Raw genomic sequence first — 20,168 nt, 5'->3', positions numbered from 1 at the left:
ACCTGCTATGACCGACTGCTCACCATAGTGGATCACGGCATACACAACACAAGAAGACAACACAATAACACCACACAAGGTCAGTAACTGAAGGAACATACAAAAGCAGACACAACAAGACACAGCAACATACATACACCACCTCCTCCAATCACCTATACACCTCTGACTGCCCAAAGGTCCAGTCCTGACAGATTACCAATCGCAATCGGTAATCCACGCCGCCAGTGGGGGACCGCAGCCGTACCCACCTAATCCCCGCTCATCTAATCCGAGCGATAAGCCATGTTCCTTAATGTGCACATCCCTTCCTATGACGGGTTCCACATAGGGAGAATCAAGGGCGTGAAGCCACTCCCGCAAGTGACTCTACTCAGCCGAGGGCGCACCTCGCAAACTAGAGACAAACAAACAACAACGACCAACTACAACCAATCCATACTACCATCAACGATACCAAAACCAATTAGACAATACAATCGACATACTAAACAACCAACAGTACTGAGTAGGAAAACCTACCTCTAGCAAACCGCAGCGATTCCGCACACGACGATAAGAGAACAAGCAACCACTATAAGCACCTATAACAAACAGTATAACCATCTATTACTACTACTATAATCACTACCGAAACCAAGGAAGACGATGATGATGATGACAACATACCTATATATAGCATTCCGGTGACAAGACCGCTACCCGACTCAAGCTTCCCATCCCCAAGGTGTATCCACTCTCAAATGCTCCAAAGAGATGAATCATGGTGAAGAAGAAAGGATATGACGACATTTAGGTTTAGGAGAAGAGGTAATGAAATTATTTGGGTTTCACGATATCACGATTTATTTTTCCCCGCTGAACTCCCGTTACTCGATCGAGTAAGCAACTTACTCGATCGAGTGGCCTCTAGTCGATCGAGTGACTAAGCTACTCGATCGAGTAGCCTCAGCTAGATCGAGTTACCAGAACTCAAAGGGTTATAACATCACAAGGTTAACTCGTAAGGTTTCTGAAGGTCTAGATAGGTGTCTAAGGTCAGTCAACGACGGTCAACAGGTCTCTAAAAGGACGGGTATTACAGTCTTCCCCCCTTAAAAATAACTTTGTCCCCAAAGTTCACTCAACCTCCCCCACGACACAAGGTGAAAAGGAACTAAGGCAACTGACAACCATCCACCTCGACAAGGACAAACACAACCGTTCGTATATAACACCCAGTTATGAACGCTCACCACGCATCATCATCATCGACCTTAGCACACATCATCCAATATGACTTCCTATCGAGTCATCAAGCATACATTATACACGAGAACAAACCAACATAACCGTTACTTCCACTTACTTATATCATTGCACGATTCCCTATCTCATACACTAACTACCTCATACCGCTATTCCGTTTACTCATCCAATAATTAAGCATCAACAACAATTAATTACTAGTCACCAAAATGTAGTAAATCATCCACCACTTATACAACAGCAAGTTAACGCTCATTTTAAATCAATTCCACAACCTTAATATTACTCTTTTAAATTATTTATATTACTCAACAAAGGAACAATTCAATTACTTAACAACTTTGTTTAACACAATTCAATTAATTCACCACTTTTCTTAACAAAATGTTAATCAACTCGGAAAATGAAACGCAACGGTACGATGAAACTTTCCAACAATTACCAACAATTACTAACAATTACTCAAAACAACTACCCAAAATGTGATAAGGTTGTCATAATTTGTCATTTCCTCACGCGACATTACTCTTCCCCTCTTAAAAGGAACTTCGTCCCCGAAGTTCAGCTTCAGGACGAACTACCAACATCACACGAAAACATAACTCACTCAAGCTTGACATGACGAAACAATTTCATTATCCATGAAGACCAACAACTATCATGGTACGTTATTGAAATTACATAGATAAAATTTATGCATGTTGAAATCTATATTAGACGTAAATCACAACAAGGAAGCAAATGAGATGTACCGTCATCCAATTATTATGTATGAACATCAAGAATCTCGTTAAATGACATTACCCAAACATGTGTACTTGACATAAGTAGTTGTAAACTCAAGACCGCAACAAGAAACTATATCCACTGTTAAACATGGTACTTCAAGCAATTTTATTAAGCATCCATAAAGGTTGGAAATAATGAAAACCATACTGACATCATACAAATTGCACTTGAAACACGACGACGTGATTACCAACCATGAAAATGAAACATTTTATCAACAAGGTACATATGCATGACGATCATCACCAATTCATAACGAAACAAATGATATTCGGGGGCACTCGATCGAGTTAAGGAGCAACTCGATCGAGTTGACGCTACTCGATCGAGTTCAACATCTACTTGATCGAGTATGTCGAGTCCAGTAAGCACTTCCCATTCCTATATGCAGTTACTCGACCGAGTGAGGGGCACTCCATCGAGTAACCACAGGTCAAATTTCCCCAAGAAATACGTTGCCATACCAAGAAAACATAACCATCGTCGGAGTTTTATCTCCGACACTATCCACCTGCATAATAACGTTCAAAATCTAACATAATACGGCTTTATGGCCAAATACAAACCAAAGTATATCTAAGTGCCAACCAAACAAGTATCAACTAACTACAAATCCATGGGAAAGAATATAAAATAACAAGAACAACATCACCCCAAGCCTGGCTCCTCCATCTCCTCATCTCCACCTCCTCCTCCGGATGTGCCAGCTCCTGCTGTACCGTCGCCTGTCGTAGCTCTTGTACCTGAGTCTGCTCCCGCTCGCCATGGTGCCAAACAACTGAAGGGTAACTCCTAGGCTCCCCCCATGTAGTCGGATCCACGCCAAAGGAGTGGATGACCCCACAGTCATCCCTAACACCTCTCCACCACACTGATTGGGCCAAGGCGGTCCCAATGCCCTGCACATACGCCATCTCGTGTAGGTTCCGGAGCGTCAATGTGGCAGATACCCTCTCTGTGAGCTCACTCACCAGCATCTCAGGACTAAAGGACGAAGGGTAGCTGGGATACAAATACTGTGGAGGCACGGGCTGCTCTGGCTGAGCCTCATCAACTCTCTCTCACCCGTCTCAGACCTTTCCCCACTCTAGGTTGCCAATCCTCAGGTCTAGCCTGATCCCCCTTGGTCGGCTCTTGCATCACCTCCAAAATACCATCATCAATGAGGTAGTACTGCCGAGTAGGAGCCTCCTCATCGTCATCGGAGTCCGATGCAACTACCGCCGCCGTCAAAGGCTCAGTCACAGGAAGGTGCTCGGGGTCAGGTAATCTCATCCAGGTCATACCCCACACTCTCCATGCCAACTCACCTCCTCCAAGGTCCTCAACCATTTCTGTTCGATGAAGTAGTATCGATCCAAGGTAGGCACAGCTGGAACCATAGGTGTAAGGGCCGAAAAGGCCTCAAAGGTAGTCAACCGCTCAGCCAACCGTGTGGCAATAGCACCACAACTCAAGTACCAGGTCGTAGAGGTGGCCATCAAAGCCAGGCTAGCACAAACTATGGCCGAGGCACTAAAAGAAACTCGCTGGGCTCGGGTGGGGTTGAGATAGGTAACCAACAACATCACCTCATGTGAGTTCAACTTACTCACATCCTTTCTATCATAGAGTAGACAGGTCAAGGCACGAAGGAAGATCTTCAAAGTGACATGTTGAACGTCATTTATCAACATGTTACTCAAAGTAGGGGCAGACTTACCGGTGAAACATGGCATGTAACTACTAGCCCCACACTCAGTTGGGATGTCCCTAAGGGATCTCTTCTTCGGTCGAGCAAGGCTTTGGTAAGAAGCAAACTGGTCCATAGACAAGAGAAAACTGGTGTTCATGAGACGAAACTGTACGCTCTTAGCTACCGCATCATAGGAAAAAGAGCTCATGACCTCCAAAGTCAAGAAAGGGTAGGAGTGCTTCCTAAGACGATACAAACCCGTCAAACCCAAGGTTTCAAAGATATGCCTCACGTCTGTCTCTTTCTTAAGGTCCTGAAGGATGGTGGTGTCGATACATCTAGTAGGTTTCATAAGGCGCTTCTGTAACTCAACAAAGGCCTCTCTTTGCTTAAAGTCAGGAAAGACGATGCTAGGGTACTCAGGGACCGGTGGAATGGTAAGTCCCTGACTTCCTTCTCCAGCCTCGGGCTCAGAAGCCCTTCCCCTCTTACTCTGACGAGTCGCACCAACAGCTCTTGGCATCTGTTTCAACATATCTCTTAGGCACACAAAACGGACACTTTTTTGAACAAAATGAACTTTTCAAAGTATACTCATGGATACGGGAAACAACAATTTTGAAGTAATTTTTCACAAAACAGTCAACAATTTTCCCAACATATGTTACTCACATATCTTATAAAAGACGGTCTCATGGCTTTCAAATTACAAAATTTTAACAATAACCAGAAAAATTGGGGTATTAATCCCTCAAAATAGCTTCACAAAAAGGTACTTATCACAAAGATTTGGGGCGAATTTCAGTTTGCAGCACTTTTAAGACGGATTTTAAGACAAAATTTTGGGTGAAATTAGTCAAAATCAACACCAAATATGATACTAACAACAAACTTTACTCTATTTTCCCTTTCATATACTCAAAAGACAAACAAAAATTTAATTTGTAACCCAAACCCTAGAAATTTCGGTCCGTATATATTCCCAAATTGGTTCGATTTTGCAACTTCTAGCATCAATAATCAACAAACAAAAGCAATTTTACCAAAATACAACCACTATAAACAAAAATCCATGAGTATAAATCGAATTTTTCAGAAAAACTAACACTTTTATATGTTTCTAGTTGATTAAAACAAAGAGAAAGGGTAACATTTTTATCTTGAATGATTTGCAAATGGGTAGAAAGAATTAACAAGAAGATTACAAGGGAATTAAGCACAAACTTCACCAAGATTTTTTTAGAGAAAAGAGGATTTGAGAGAATTAGGGTTTGAAGTGAGACGAAAAAAGAAGACGAATGAATTATGGAAAGCATAGGAATCCCGATATAATACGGGTACTGTAGCACTTACACGATCGAGTAAATCGGGTACTCGATCGAGTGGCCTCTACTCGATCGAGTTGGACGTACTCGATCGAGTTTTCGCTGGCAGTCCCAACATTTTCGATCTAATAACCCCACAACTAGATCGAGTAAGGTCTACTCGGTCGTGTAGGCACGCTAGGAACAAAGTTAAAAGTTACGAGTTTGGTTATCGGTCCCTACAAAGCAACAACTCGTTCCGAGTCCAAGGTGTATTTAGAACTCGTCACTGATTATTTCATCCAATTATTATCCATTAATACTAACTCAAATGCAACTCAATTACCTCATCCAAACATTGCACATATTACTTCATTCTATATCGAACATTATACAAAACGATTCAATTACGACTGGCTCCCACTCACATGAACATATATACAATCAACACATTATTCTACGTTCACTTACGCATATGCAAATTCAATCGTTCAACATGTGATCGCACTATACTTAGCATCCATTTAGCAATATAGTTACCATGTACTACTCATGTTTGCTCAAAGTTTTAATATATCACAACAGTTCGACAACAAGATATCTCACATAACTATGCCGATTCACAAGAGTATGTAACAACATTCATCCATTGCATTCCACAGCATTACATGTCAATCTATACTAACTTAAATACATATAAAGATTTACAACCCATTATAACCATCACATTATCAAATTCTCGTATGCAACTCTTAGCACATTCACCATCTCTATTACATCCACACACACACACTTCCACATTCACAACCCTTCACGATTCATCATTACTATTTGCACGCACTAGACATTACCATAGACTCCATCACAGCTATATCTAATCTATATATCATACACAACTATGCACACAATTCCCGACTCAATATCTCCATACAAGGTGGCTGGCTTAAGCATATTGGGGCCATAATTTTGAAATGAGGGCGCCTTCTCACCCAAAATCAAGCATCTTCCGGGGCTCCTAACATACATACATCGGGTTCATTTTACTAGACTCACTACGTTCATTGGGCTCATTAGTTACAGGTTCCAAAATCCTCGCTTTGATACCCCTTTGTAACACCCCCATCTACCAAGGAACCTGAACAAGACCTTCCCTAGCAGATAAGGACGTTACGATCTCGGTTGCCCGAGGAACAGTAATAATCAAATGTCGATAAAAGAACAATTATATAAAATTACAAGTGATTAAACAAAATAAAAGATGCAACTCGTGACATCTATCAACTATGTAAAACTATCTCTGCCATGACTCGTGGTAGACTCGTCCCTCCAAGCACGCGACTATGATCCAAACATCAACCTGCAAAGGCCGACTGCTCACCATAGTGGATCACGGCAGACACAACACAAGAACACAACAAAACAACACCACACAAGGTCAGTAACTGAAGGAACATACAAAAGCATACACAGCAACATACATACACCACCTCTTCCAATCACCCATACACCTCTGACTGCCCGAAGGTCCAGTCCTGCCAGCTTACCAATCGCAACCGGTAATCCACGCTGCCAGTGGGGGACCGCAGCCGTACCCACCTAATCCCCGCTCATCTAATCCGAGGGATAACCCATGTTACTTAATGTGCACATCCCCTCCTGTGGCGGGTTCCACAGAAGGCGAATGAAGGGCGTGAAGCCACTCCCGCAAGTGACTCCACTCAGCCAAGGGCGCACCTCACGAACCAGAGACAAACAAACAACAACGACCAACTACAACCAATCCATACTACCAATAACGATACCAAAACCAATTAGACAATACAATCGACATACTAAACAACTAACAGTACTGAGTAGGAAAACCAACCTCTAGCAAACCGCAGCGATTCCGCACACGACCATAAGACAACAAGCAACCACCATAACCACCTATAACAAACAGTATAATTAACCATCTATTACTACTACCATAATCACAACCGAAACCAAGGAAGGCGATGATGATGATGACAACATACCTATACATAGCATTCCGGTGATAAGGGAGCTACCCGACTCAAGCTTCCCATCCCCAAGGTGTATCCACTCTCAAATGCTCCAAAGATATAAATCATGGTGAAAAAGAAAGGATATGACGACATCTAGGTTTGGGAGAAAAGGTAATGAAATGATTTGGGTTTCACGATATCACAATTTATATTTCCTCGCTGAACTCCTGTTACTCGATCAAGTAAGCAACTTACTCGATCGAGTGGCCTCTACTCGATCGAGTGACTAAGCTACTAGATCGAGTAGCCTCCGCTAGATCGAGTTTCCAGAACTCAAAGGGTTATAACATCACAAGGTTAACTCGTAAGGTATCCGAAGGTCTAGATAGGTGTCTAAGGTCAGTCAACGACGGTCAACGGGTCTCTAAAAGGACGGGCATTACAATAACGAGTAATCATGCTAAGACCCTAGAATTAGATGACCATGGGGTAGTATTAGACGAAGTGGATGTGCCATCGGGGGAGCTAGTGAAATGCCATAAGTTGTACAAGGGGATACCTATAGTGATTGGAGAAGTTATGTTCCTTGTTGACTTGATACACTTTCCAGTGGGTGGTTTTGAGGTAATTCTCGGTATGGACTTGTTGGGTAACAACAAAGAACAAATAGATTGTTATCAAAAGAAAATATTGGTAAAGGGACTGAAAGGAATGAGAGTGACCTATATAGAATTTGTGGTGAAGCCTAAAGTAAAACTGATCAATTCAGTCAACTTAAAGGCATCTGTGAGGAAACAATGCAAGATGATTTTGTGCCATGTGAGAGATATGTGAATAGAGTAACCCAAGGCAAAAGAGATTGAGGTGGTGGGTGAGTTTTAGAATGTATTTCCCTAGAAATACCAGGATTGCCGCCTCAAAGAGAAGTTGAGTTGAGTATAGAGTATAAAGTCGGAAAACGATATGTTTGACCGAGTGTATCGCCCTAGGGACCACCGGTTTTGTTCGTTGAGAAGAAAGATGGAAGTATGAGACTCTGTATTAACTATAGAGAGATGAACAATGTAACCATATGTTGGAATATGTGTCCTCCGACAATAATGCGATCACAACTGTTGATCATGATGATCACATGTTTAAATCTCATTTTAAGAATACATGTGGGATGTAATATTTTACAGTCAACTGGTCCACACATATCGGTAATGATTGGCTGACTAGAGTTTGACATTACTGTCGTGCGACGGTGGTGATCAGTTGATCCCCTTAGGTCATACCTATAGGGAAATACTCTTAATTGATTATTTAATTAATCGTATGTCGATACGAGTTAATTAAATTGCTTAAAATTGACGGATGATTTTGTGAGTAAAATTAACGTGTCTTATTGTAATTTGATTAAATTAGATACGGTCTAAGTAATCGAATTGTTTTATTACTTAGATAAAATTATTGTTTACGAAACAATTGAAATTGAAATTGAATGAATAATTTATTATAAATACAAGACGTTGTAATTTATAATTTGATAAACCATTTTGGTACAAGTGATTACGAATTACTAGTCGTTTTTGTATATGACATATTTTTATTAATATGTTGATTTTTAATATGTTAAAAATACATTGCATTGTGACATGTCATGTAACATGTAACATGTGACAAATTGACAAATGACAAAATAAAATGGATTCTCCATTTTATACATGTACCGAAAATAAGGGTGGGAGGATATAGTTTATATTGTGTTGTCTATATTTAAGTGAAAAACACAATTATAGCCTAATCTCTAGCCATGCAACCCTACAAGCTTTTGTGAAGAGCATCTTTTGCATGCATTGGCTCCCCAATAACCCACCCATCCAACCGGTTTTTGAGGCAAGAGGAACCCAAATGGATTCCTCTATTATTCCTTCACTACTCTTATATTTTCTAGTGTAAGAAAAATACTCTACTCTCTACATTTTTGTGAAACATTTTAGAGATAGAAAACTCACAATAATTATCTCCTCTTAACCGAAATAGAGGAGAACAAATTAATATTTTTGTGTCAATTTTATAGTAAGACTTATATTATTTCTAGTACAAAATAATATTAGTTATTAAGAGATTTCCTTGGGTATTCACATTTGGGAGAGGTTCTAATTTGGACCTTTTGTTCATCCATTTTAAGGAAAGCTCAAGAACTAACAAATAGGTGAATTTGTTGGTGCCCATTAATCCGAAATCATATAGTAAGATTGATGATTTCTTCTCTTATCTTATTTATGTTTGCATGCATAAGATCTAGTTTTATTTTATGACTAAATAAATATTTTCATATATGAATATGCAAATTAATGAGATTAATTATTTCTAACACCATAAAGAATAGATATCCTCTACCTCACATCAATGATCTTTTCGATCTGTTGACTGGAGCCGACATATTTTCTAAGATCGATTTGAGGTCGGGATACCACCATTTGAGGGTGAAGCATGATGATATTCCTGAGACTGCATTCAGAATAAAATACGCACACTATGAGTTCATTGTTATGCCATTTGGGCTTACTAATGCGCCGCGGGTGTTTATGGATTTTATAAACGGGGTATTTAGTCTCTATCTGGACAACTTTGTGGTAGTCTTCATCGATGATATCCTGGTGTACTCTAGAAATAAGGAGCAGCATGCTGAGCACTTGAGAATAATATTACATACACTAAGGGACAATCAACTTTATGCAAGTTGAGTAAGTGTGAATTCTGGTTGGGGAAGGTAGCATTTCTGGTACACATAGTATCAAAGGAGGGAGTATCTGTGAATCCCATTGAAATAGAGGGGTGTCTAATTGGATGTCACCAACAAATGTTGCTGAGATACGGAGTTTCCTAGGATTGGCCGGCTATTATTATCGATTCTTTGAAGGACTTCTCAAAGATAGCAAAGTTTACAACTGCGTTGATGAGAAAGGAGAATCGGTTTAATTGGGATAAAAGCTGCGAGAAGGCATTTCGGACCTTGAAGGAGCGACTGACCACAACTCCTGTCCTAACCCTACCAGAGGGAAATGAGAATTTCGAGATATATACAGATGCATCCTAGAATATCTTGGGATGTGTATTAATGCAGAATGGCTTAGAGTTGTGCTGTTTGCATTAAAGTTATGGCGTCATTACCTACACAGAGCTACTTTCAAGGTATTCTCAGATCATAAGAGCCTAAAGTATGCATACACTAAGGAATTGGATATAAGACAAAGGAGATGGATATAATTGTTGGTCGATGACTACGACATGGAGATCGTATATCACTAGGGGAAAGTTAAATTGGTAGCTGATGCACTGAGAAGGAAGTTTGTCCATGCTTTGTGTGTGGCTAAGTCACAGGTTAAAATGAGAGAAGAGATGAAAAATATGGGAATATACATGATTAAAAAGAGTGAAACAGTTAGCGATCTGACAACTGAACCAAAGTTGTATACTGATATTCACGAGAAGAAGGCAAGGTATGTGAGGATAGCCACTTGGCGAGAGCGGGATGAGGTAGGTGAACCTACATGGTTCACTGTCCATGACGATGGTGGCGTAAGATATGATGGGAGATAGTGTGTGCCGGATGATGAAGATTTGAAACGGAGTATTTTGACTGAGGCTCACAATACACCTTATTCTGTGCATCCACAAGGGGATAAGCTATACAAGGATCCAAAGAAAACATTCTGGTAGCCTGGAATAAAGAAGGAGGTGGCCGAATTTATGGCTTGGTGTTTGACCTGTCAGAGGGTGAAAGGTGAACACAAACGACCTCAAGGAAAGGTAGAACCCTTGGATATTCCTTAATGGAAGTGGGAAGGCATCTTTATGGATTTCATCGTTGGGTTACCAAGGACTAAGAGAGGAAGGAATATGATATGAGTTATAGTAAACCGTCTTTGTAACACCCCCATACTCCAAGTGCCTTACCAGGACCACTTAAGGCATGGAAGTGCTACCATCTCGGTTACCCGAGGCAATGATAATCATCATACAATAAAGAAACATATTTAAATAGTAAATAACGTTTAATGTGATTACATGCCAAAAACCAAAACTGATAAAGAGATACAAGTTCTCCAAAAATGTCTACTATCAAAAGACTATAAAACTATCAAACACAGCGGAAGACTTCTAAACTGCATCGTGGTGACTCCTCCCAGTTATCCCATACGCATCAGCTCATACCTGCTCAATAACTGCTCACCACCCCCGAATGGATCACCACAGTTTTTAAAACATTTTAACGGGGTCAGTACTAATTACATAAAAACAACAGCAGTCACAATGAAACAAGTACACAAATAGCTCAAATAGCTCAACACAACCCCAGTCTCCATCTCCAATCTCCACACAACTGACTACACACTAAAGTGTGTAGCCCTGCTAGAGTACCCATCGCAACAGGTACCCCTCGCCGCCAATGGGGGACCGCAGCCGTTCCCACCTAATCCCCGCTCATCTCCATCGAGCGATAAACCCATGTTCATTAAAGTGCACATCCCTTCTGTGGCGGGTTCCACAGAAGGCGAATCAAGGGCGTGAAGCCACTCCCGCAAGTGACTCCACTCAGCCAGGGACGCACCCGAAAGAACACAGACAGATAAACAGTAATCAAAATACAACCTCAACAACCTGAAACATTCAACAATATGAAATCACAACCGTCTGAAACAATCAACAACATGAAATCACAATCGTCTGAAACAATCAACAATTACTAACTACAACACAATCACCACAATCATGTAATTAATACCGAGTAGGGAAGCCCTACCTGAAATAAGCCATCACCAAGATCGTCATAATCAGCTAATCATAATCATTCTTCAACGAAATCACCTCCTATAGACACACAATCATACGATCACAATCTACAACAACAATACTCCCCAAAACCCCCAAATTACCCAATTAAGGTTTTATAAAAACTCCACAAAACACTACATAAACTATACAAGGAACTTTCCCCTGACACGACGATCACAACGGTGTAAAGAATAAGATGATCCGACCAACCAAGCCTCGGGATTTGCCACTAATGCGATGAATGCGAAGAACGTAACTTTCAATCTTCTCTAGAAAGGTTTTAGGATGATAAAAGTGTTTAAGAAAAGTGACGGAACCTTTTTATATTAATCCCGCATTAGTAACAAAACCCGTCAGAACAAACCTGTAAAACACACTTGCTCGATCGAGTAACTAACGTACTCGATCGAGCGCCACTTACTCGATCGAGTACCAAGACTACTCGATCGAGTACCCTACAGACAGAATACTGTTTCGTAACTCAAAACACCCTTACTCGACAGAGTAAGGCCCACTCGATAGAGTACCCAGAGACTCATAAAACCGTAGTATTACAGTCTTCCCTCCTTAAAAAGAACTTCGTCCCCGAAGTTCAACCCATACTAAAAAAAAAACAAACATACTAACTCGACCAAGACACAAGAACACAACTAAGAACTCAAAACAAAACCCCAACCTACCAAACATGAACTCGTAACACCAACTCCACCAACTATTCTTACCTCCACAACATGGCTCACGATATCGTATCAACTCCATTATATCTCTCTCGACACTAACTCCATACACTACCAACTATCGTCCACAAACGCTGCTAGCTCCGTAATATATCATCCACTAGCAAATCCAATATCAAGACACTCATAGACATCAAACGGAATGTTACATTCTACCACCCTTAAAAGGAACTTCGTCCTCGAAGTTTACTCACACTCATAATATCATCATCCAACTGTCAACACTATTGAAATATTCTCTCATTCCTAAACATCGAACTACTACAAGCACGGTCATGACCCTTAACAAAATCAACCACAACAGAAAACCATCCTTTATTCTCCATTAAGACTCAAACTTCCAAATATATTACAACATCTACAACCATCAAACTCTCTTTGCCGCATCCTTCTGCTCTTAAGATAAATGTTACATCCTCGTAACTCACTAATACTAAATCCTAGCTATGTCTTCTCATTATCCTCATCACCACCGCATGTCAAAGATAACCACCTATAATCTAAACACTCGTCATGCATATATCTAAGGCTCTCTTACTTAAATAATTCTCATACTTCAATTCACTCATCACACCACCTAACCTATACCTCAAAATCTTTAGCTTAACCCAAAACTTCAACTCTTTCACATTACCGCAACATGACATACCTCTCTATATAAACTATATAAATTTTTTATCGCCAAAAGCATAACTCACGATCCACACTTGTTACGCACACTCACACTAGATCCTCAAGTTCTTTTCTTTCATTACCGCAAAACTCATACATAACTTAACATGACACCAATTCCCAATACCCTGCACTCACTATCTCAACAAAAGATTATGAACCACCTGCCGCTTTCAGATCATTACAACACATGTTCCACGTATCACTTGCCATGACTATGACTACCGATGCCTCATCTTAAAACAAGATCAAAATTACTGTAACAACTTCTCACAACTATGTCCCATCAACAGAATATCGCTATACCATGACAACAATGAAAACATATACAACTCTCTTTCATATCATACTCTACCCTTATTCCCAAACTAAAACTGGTAAGAAACATCAACAAACAAAACAACAAATCTGAGTTCAACCAAAACTCACAAGGAACAAAGAAAAAACAAAACAACAATCTATGTTTAACTGGTATGTACTTTCGAAAACTCGTATCATAATCATCTCGCCTACTCCACCACAACCGGTGACGGCATTGCAACACCGCCACCAACAGCCACACCGCAGTGCGAAAATATCCGTATCACAACACGAAGTAACGTACCCGGATCACCACCCGAGGCACAACAACCGCATCGAGAAACATCACAACCACATACAATTCCCATAAGCACTGACTCAGTAAAACTTCCCGGACAATAAAACTTACTCAAAACCGCTTTACTAGATCACAACGCAACATATTTTATGGAATAAACAGATAAGCACCTCATGAACATCATCCCTACCATTTCACAGAATACACATGTGTTATCAATACACATAAAATTATAACTAGCCATGCCAGATCAATCAAATTATTACCTTTTTGAATATCATTCAATTCAATTAGATTACCGTATCCAACATATATTATAGAACATTCAGATAACAGCTTTATAACTATCACACCATACCACTTCCCGTGAGGTCAGAACCTCACACAAACATTTATACACATCATAGACCCGTAATCACATCCAACTAGTCAGTCCTGATCACGTAAGTTACCACTCGATAAAGGTTACCTGTCGCCCGAGCTTAACTCATATGCCCCTCATAACATATTCCCTCATTCGCGTAACCATCACCTCCTGCCAAGTATAACCATACCATTACTATTCAACTATTAGCACCCGCCTCATCTAACCATATCTTATACTTCCTTACAACCATACATTTCAATCTGGCCTCTACAAAATCAACCTCATTAGAAATGTTATCTTTCTTATCTATCATCACCCTTAACCAATAGTGACAACACCTCAACACTACCGTCGTTCGGACATCAAACCTCTTACACTCATCTCTAAACATCACAGTTTCTTTCCTATCTTCGGTTAATTTCCCAAATAACGAACATCAACCTATCAACAAAAATTACCTCAACATTCTTCCCAATACTATCCTTAAAAGTATCGTCATCTAACTCTCCACCAAAATCTCATATCGTGCAAATTCTTTACCCAACTTTTACTTTCTTTAATTCCTCGAAACCCATGATTATCATGTTGTCCTAGAACTTCTATCTAACTGTAAACTCAAATCCTCACGATAGTATCATACATCTCGACGATTCCTTACTTTTATATCACATAACTCCGGTGAACATTTTCTTAGTTTTACTCCCCTCATTCCTTTCTTTTTACACTCGACAAAAGCAATTAACCGTTCAACTCCTTATTACCTCTTACCTAACTCTTTAGTGCTCCGGTTACCTTCTCATTGCTCCAAAACTCACATCTCATTATTTCATATCGATATCATCTCACTCTTTCTTACCATAGATATTCTCTTATTATGCTATCACTCACCCTTGCCACTAATCCATCCCTAGAATCAACGTTTACTTGTTCAAACAATTGCATCTCCCTTTTATACATCTCTAGAAATCAAGATTCATTTTATACCGTTAATTGCCCAAGGAAATCACACATTAGTTTCACCTCTTGATAACACAAATTCCCAGACTCAGTCACTATCTGCAAATCCACGTCGCGACATGTCTCCATTAAGTTCACTATATACCACTCTTCTCAATCCCTCTAAAACGACCTTTCAAGATATATATATATATATTTATATATATATATATATATATATATATATATATATATATATATATATATATATATATATATATATATATATATATATATATATATATATATTCTTAACCAACACAATTCCAAACCATCTCCCTCCATAATTCTTTACACATTTCAAGTTGCTACTATCCACATTCTTCCTTTCAATCTATTCATTCTCACGTTCCTTAGACTCACATCATCCCTTGCCCATATTTACTTACTTTTACATTACTCAACACAAAATCACATCACTCATCTCTTCTCACAAAACATGCTCCATGCCTTAATAAGCCTAACCGATCTTCCTTTTTTTTTCACTATCTATCACAACACATATAACTCATGTCCTCCCACCGAACTCATACTCACCACAGGTGCCACTCAGTACACCATAAGATTGGGTAACTTACGTATCAAGACCAACATACATGTAAAACAATGCCTAAAGAAGCAAAATAACACCTTTGAATTGAACATAATATGCAACGAATTCAAAAGATAAGCATATGACCCAAAACAGGCGTCACTAGATCGAGTACAGGCCACTCGATCGAGTAAATGACTTACTCGATCGAGTAGGTGAAAGTCAGAGACACGTATAACAAATTACCAGGGCTACTCGATCGAGTAAGGGGTACTCGATCGAGTACCAAGGTGAACTCGATCGAGTGAGGGCCACTCGATCGAGTACCCTACGCATTTCTCAACACTGTCTAGTTTTCGTAAAACGGTCATAACTCACTCATTTCTTGGTCGTTTTAGGCGTGTGACCTATCGTTAGAATCGTAAAAGAACAAGCTATCACCTCCAATTGGAATCAAATCAAAATCATTTATGCATCTCAAGTTATAACAGTTTAAAGACAACTTTGTTGTAATCAGACGACATAACTATTCGATTTTTTTTTACTTCCAAACAACTTAAACAACAACAAGATAGACAAAAACAACTCAATACTCATAAACTTAGTATCCCTAACCACATTTTACTATCTTCAAAAGCCAAGCAACAACATCCATTATACACATACATCATTCAACTTACCAAGCATGTATTACCTACATGTTTTTTTATTCTATAACTTTACGTAAACAAAATCACAAATATGTAACATCAAGTCTCCTATTCACATGTTACTAGCATAATCAACATTATAAAATCTCTTCCATCATATAACATGCTTTATCAGAAATCATATTATCATACAACTATTATTCATCTTTTTCCACCAATTCATCCATCATACCTCATATTTATCCACCATATTCGTTCAACATATTCACCCAACACATGTTCAATTCACACTCCCAACTTTATATTCTCTTACACAAAACGACAACAACAACATACATACTTGTTTTGGTAAAAATTTACCGAGTTATTTAATTTAATTATGTGAGTGATAGTGATTATTCTTAATGCCAATTTTGGTTCAAATGCAACGACAGAAACAAGGAAATAAAGACGAACGAAAAGAATGACACGGAGGATTTTTGGTGACGCGAAAAACCCGGTGTGGGAACAACCGCGGGGGGAGTTGGAATCCCGCCAATATTGCACTATAATCGAAGTTGAATGCGCAAGTAAGGAAATACAATGATTATTTTGCTAAGGAATTGTCGCCAAGTGTAGACGAGAGCTTTTAGAAGTATTGTGTTGATCTTGTTGAAGTTCGAATGCCCTGAGTATCTTTTTTTCCTTCCTTTATATAGTTTTCAGAGGTTGACATAGGGTTGGTAGACTTCTTCCTGCGTCTGCTCCTGGAATCTTGTGCTGTTACCATGAAAATAGGTAACAGTTGGTGAATGAGTCAAAGCCTCAATCTTCCCTTCCTTTTGCACGTGGGTTTATATATTGGCCCAGTTGTGTTTGTTTACTTGTTTGATCCTACGGCCCATGTCATGCCACTTCATTAATTCCCTCTTCTTTCTACCCTCCAATCATCGTATGCCACGTTGCTTAACTTTTCGCCACTTCTCTTGCCAATGATACGCTGCCATGTCACAAGTGATAAGTGGTATTTTTTATCCATAACAATTGCCCCCAAATTTCCGTCTCAAATATTTTTAGGCGGAAATTTCTGTTGCGATGCGGAGAACTGACAGAGTTGGACAGTTATATCTGATGGCTATAACTCCCCACTCATGATAACCTACCGCCACTTTCCCACTTCCCCAAGAACTCTCTCCTCACCATAACTCCTCATTACTCCCAACCCCCCTCTTTATTTAACCCCCTCGGTAACCTCCCTCCTTTCATATTCCTCTCATTACTTCTTCTCTCTCTCTAACCTCCCTTTAATCCACACACCTCTCCTTTTCCCGGCCATCACTCAGGTACATCGTCTCCTTCCTCGTTCTTTTTCTTTTCTTTGCTTCCTTTTCCACTTTGTCATGTCACATCAAACCGCCTCCTCGACCTCTGTCACGGAGATTCCAGCGCCGGTCAATCCGTTCCCTTCTGGCGGTGTTCTTTCTTCGAAACACTCATGTGATTCTGATTTCACCATGGAGGATCTGGCTTACATCAAGGAAACCTTCGGTTTTTCCGACCAAGTGGTGTTTCACATACCCGTTCCTGGTCAGAAAGCTGATTTTGTGAGGGAGGGGTGGATATGTTTGTATGAATATGCATTCCGCCTGGGCCTGAGGTTCCCGTTTCCTCCTTTGGTCCAGGAATTTCTAAATCTGAATAGCTTGGCTATCTATCAAGTTGCTCCGTATACTTGGCGAACTCTGCTTGCAGTGCATGCTATGAATAGCCGCTATGGCTATGACATTAATCTTTTGGATCTTGCACATCTGTTCTCGGTCAGGTCCCTTAGTCGGGGCCAGGTGACCATTCGGGTGCGAGACGGGGAGAAAAGTTGCATTATCTTCCCCGTGAAACCTGATGATAGCAAGTGGTTTTCTCGTTTCATCTTCGTGAAAATCGATACACTTCCTCCTCCCACTGATTACATCGTCAGCACCTGGCGGTCTACTTGCGGTACTTATATGCCCTCACTTGGTAACTTTTTATTTTGACACTTATATTTCCTTACTTGGCTTCTTGCGTAGGTTTGCATCATCTGATTCCATCTTCCGACGAGGTCGCATCTTTGATTAAGCTTTTTGGGCCTCCGGAGGAACGCAGGACTTTCACCAATCTGGTTCAGGATTCTGCATTTGGGGCTGCTTCAAAAGAGGAAAAACTTGAAGAAGAAGGAGAAGTGGAAGTACGTGAATCAATGTCAACTGGTATGCTATTTTGTCCTTTTTTCCTGGTTCTGGTGATACAATTCTTTTCTGGTTCTCATTTGGCCGTTTCTACTACCAGGTTCCGCAAAATTCAAAATTTCGCTGGATGATGTTCTGGCTCTGAGAGAAAAGAAACGGGTTGAGGTTGCTCCCAAGCCTGCTGAGAAAAGGAAATCCACCCATACCCCTGGTTCTGGGCCTCGTCCTAAGAGAAGAGCTGCTGCTGCGGGTTAAGCTAAGGAGCAGACTTCTATTGAAGCCACTCCTCTGGCCGTGAGGCCTCCAATTCCTGGGCATGGGTTGTCTGCTTCTGGGGATCCTCCTGTTCCAAGACCTACTCCTGCTTCTGGCCCTGCCATGTCTGCTTCTGCTTCGATCCCAGTGTCTAGAGCCATCCCTGCTTCTGGAGCTGCTCCTGCTTCTGGGGCTACTTCTACTTCCAAATCCGCTCCTGCTACTGGGGTTGTTGTCCTTACACTTCCAGACGACTTTGGCAAGGCTAAGTCTGCGCGTAACCTGGGCTTAATGAATCAGCTGCTACTTCCTGCTCCTAGGTCTGCGTTGCACAGCAGAGCCTTGCATGATTTGGTGGATCGTGCAGCTGAGCACTCCTTTGAGGTAAACGGACACTGACTGGTTCAAGTTTTTTTTTTTTTTTTTTTTGACGCTCTGTTCTGGTGCGACAGTCCTTCCAGATGGCTTTGTATCTGCGAGAGAAGGTACCTCTCTTAGAAGCGGAAAATGCTACTTTTCAGAAGCAGATGAAAGCAGCTAATGAGGACAGGCTTAAAATTCAGGCTGATTTAGACAAGTCCCAGTCTCGGCGATGGAGGAGGAGGCCGCTCGGAAGCGATTTTGCGAAACGATCTTCTCTGCTGAAGAAGGGCGGATTTCTCGGTCTTTGAAAAGAATGCTCGTCTGATGCTTGTGAGGCGTCTTCGATGCTAAGAAACGTGCCTTGGAAGCTGAGAAACGTGCTTCTGATGCTGAGGCTCGTGTTTCTCATATTCTGGAGGAGAAGGCTTCCGAGGTGCAGGAATTGAAAGAGAAGAATGCTGAACTAGGGGAGACTTTGGTGAACTCTCTTTCCTATGCTGCTCTGGAGACAAAGATTATGTGCATAAAGGCGTTCCAGAATGGAGAGCATTCGGCTTAGGACTTAGGAGCTGAAGAGGAGAGGCTTGCTGCCGATTTTCCTGATGGCCTGAACCTGGATCTGCTGGCTGGCTTGGTGGGAGTTGGTGCTGTTTCTGCTGATGATCCAGGTGCTGAGGAAGAGGTGAATTCCCCTGCTCCCGATACTCAGGCAGCTGCTTCTGAGGCTTTGGATCATATTGACATAGAATAGCTTTTTTCTGAGTCTGAAAGACTTTTACCATGTTTAGTTAGTTTCTGGCCCTGCGGGGCGTAACATTTTAGTTTCATTTTGGACGGTTTTGATGTATTTTGGTATGTCTCTGGTGCCAGACATATTTTGCTTAAGTATTTTCGGCTAGATATATCTTTGTGTCGTACCGTTTCTGGTGCTTTGATTGGTGCATGCACGTCGTTTGTTTGGCCATC

The sequence above is a fragment of the Silene latifolia genome, chromosome 11 (assembly GCF_048544455.1).
Source record: "Silene latifolia isolate original U9 population chromosome 11, ASM4854445v1, whole genome shotgun sequence".
NCBI classification, from domain to species: Eukaryota; Viridiplantae; Streptophyta; class Magnoliopsida; order Caryophyllales; family Caryophyllaceae; genus Silene; species Silene latifolia.
This window is presented reverse-complemented; position numbering follows the sequence as displayed.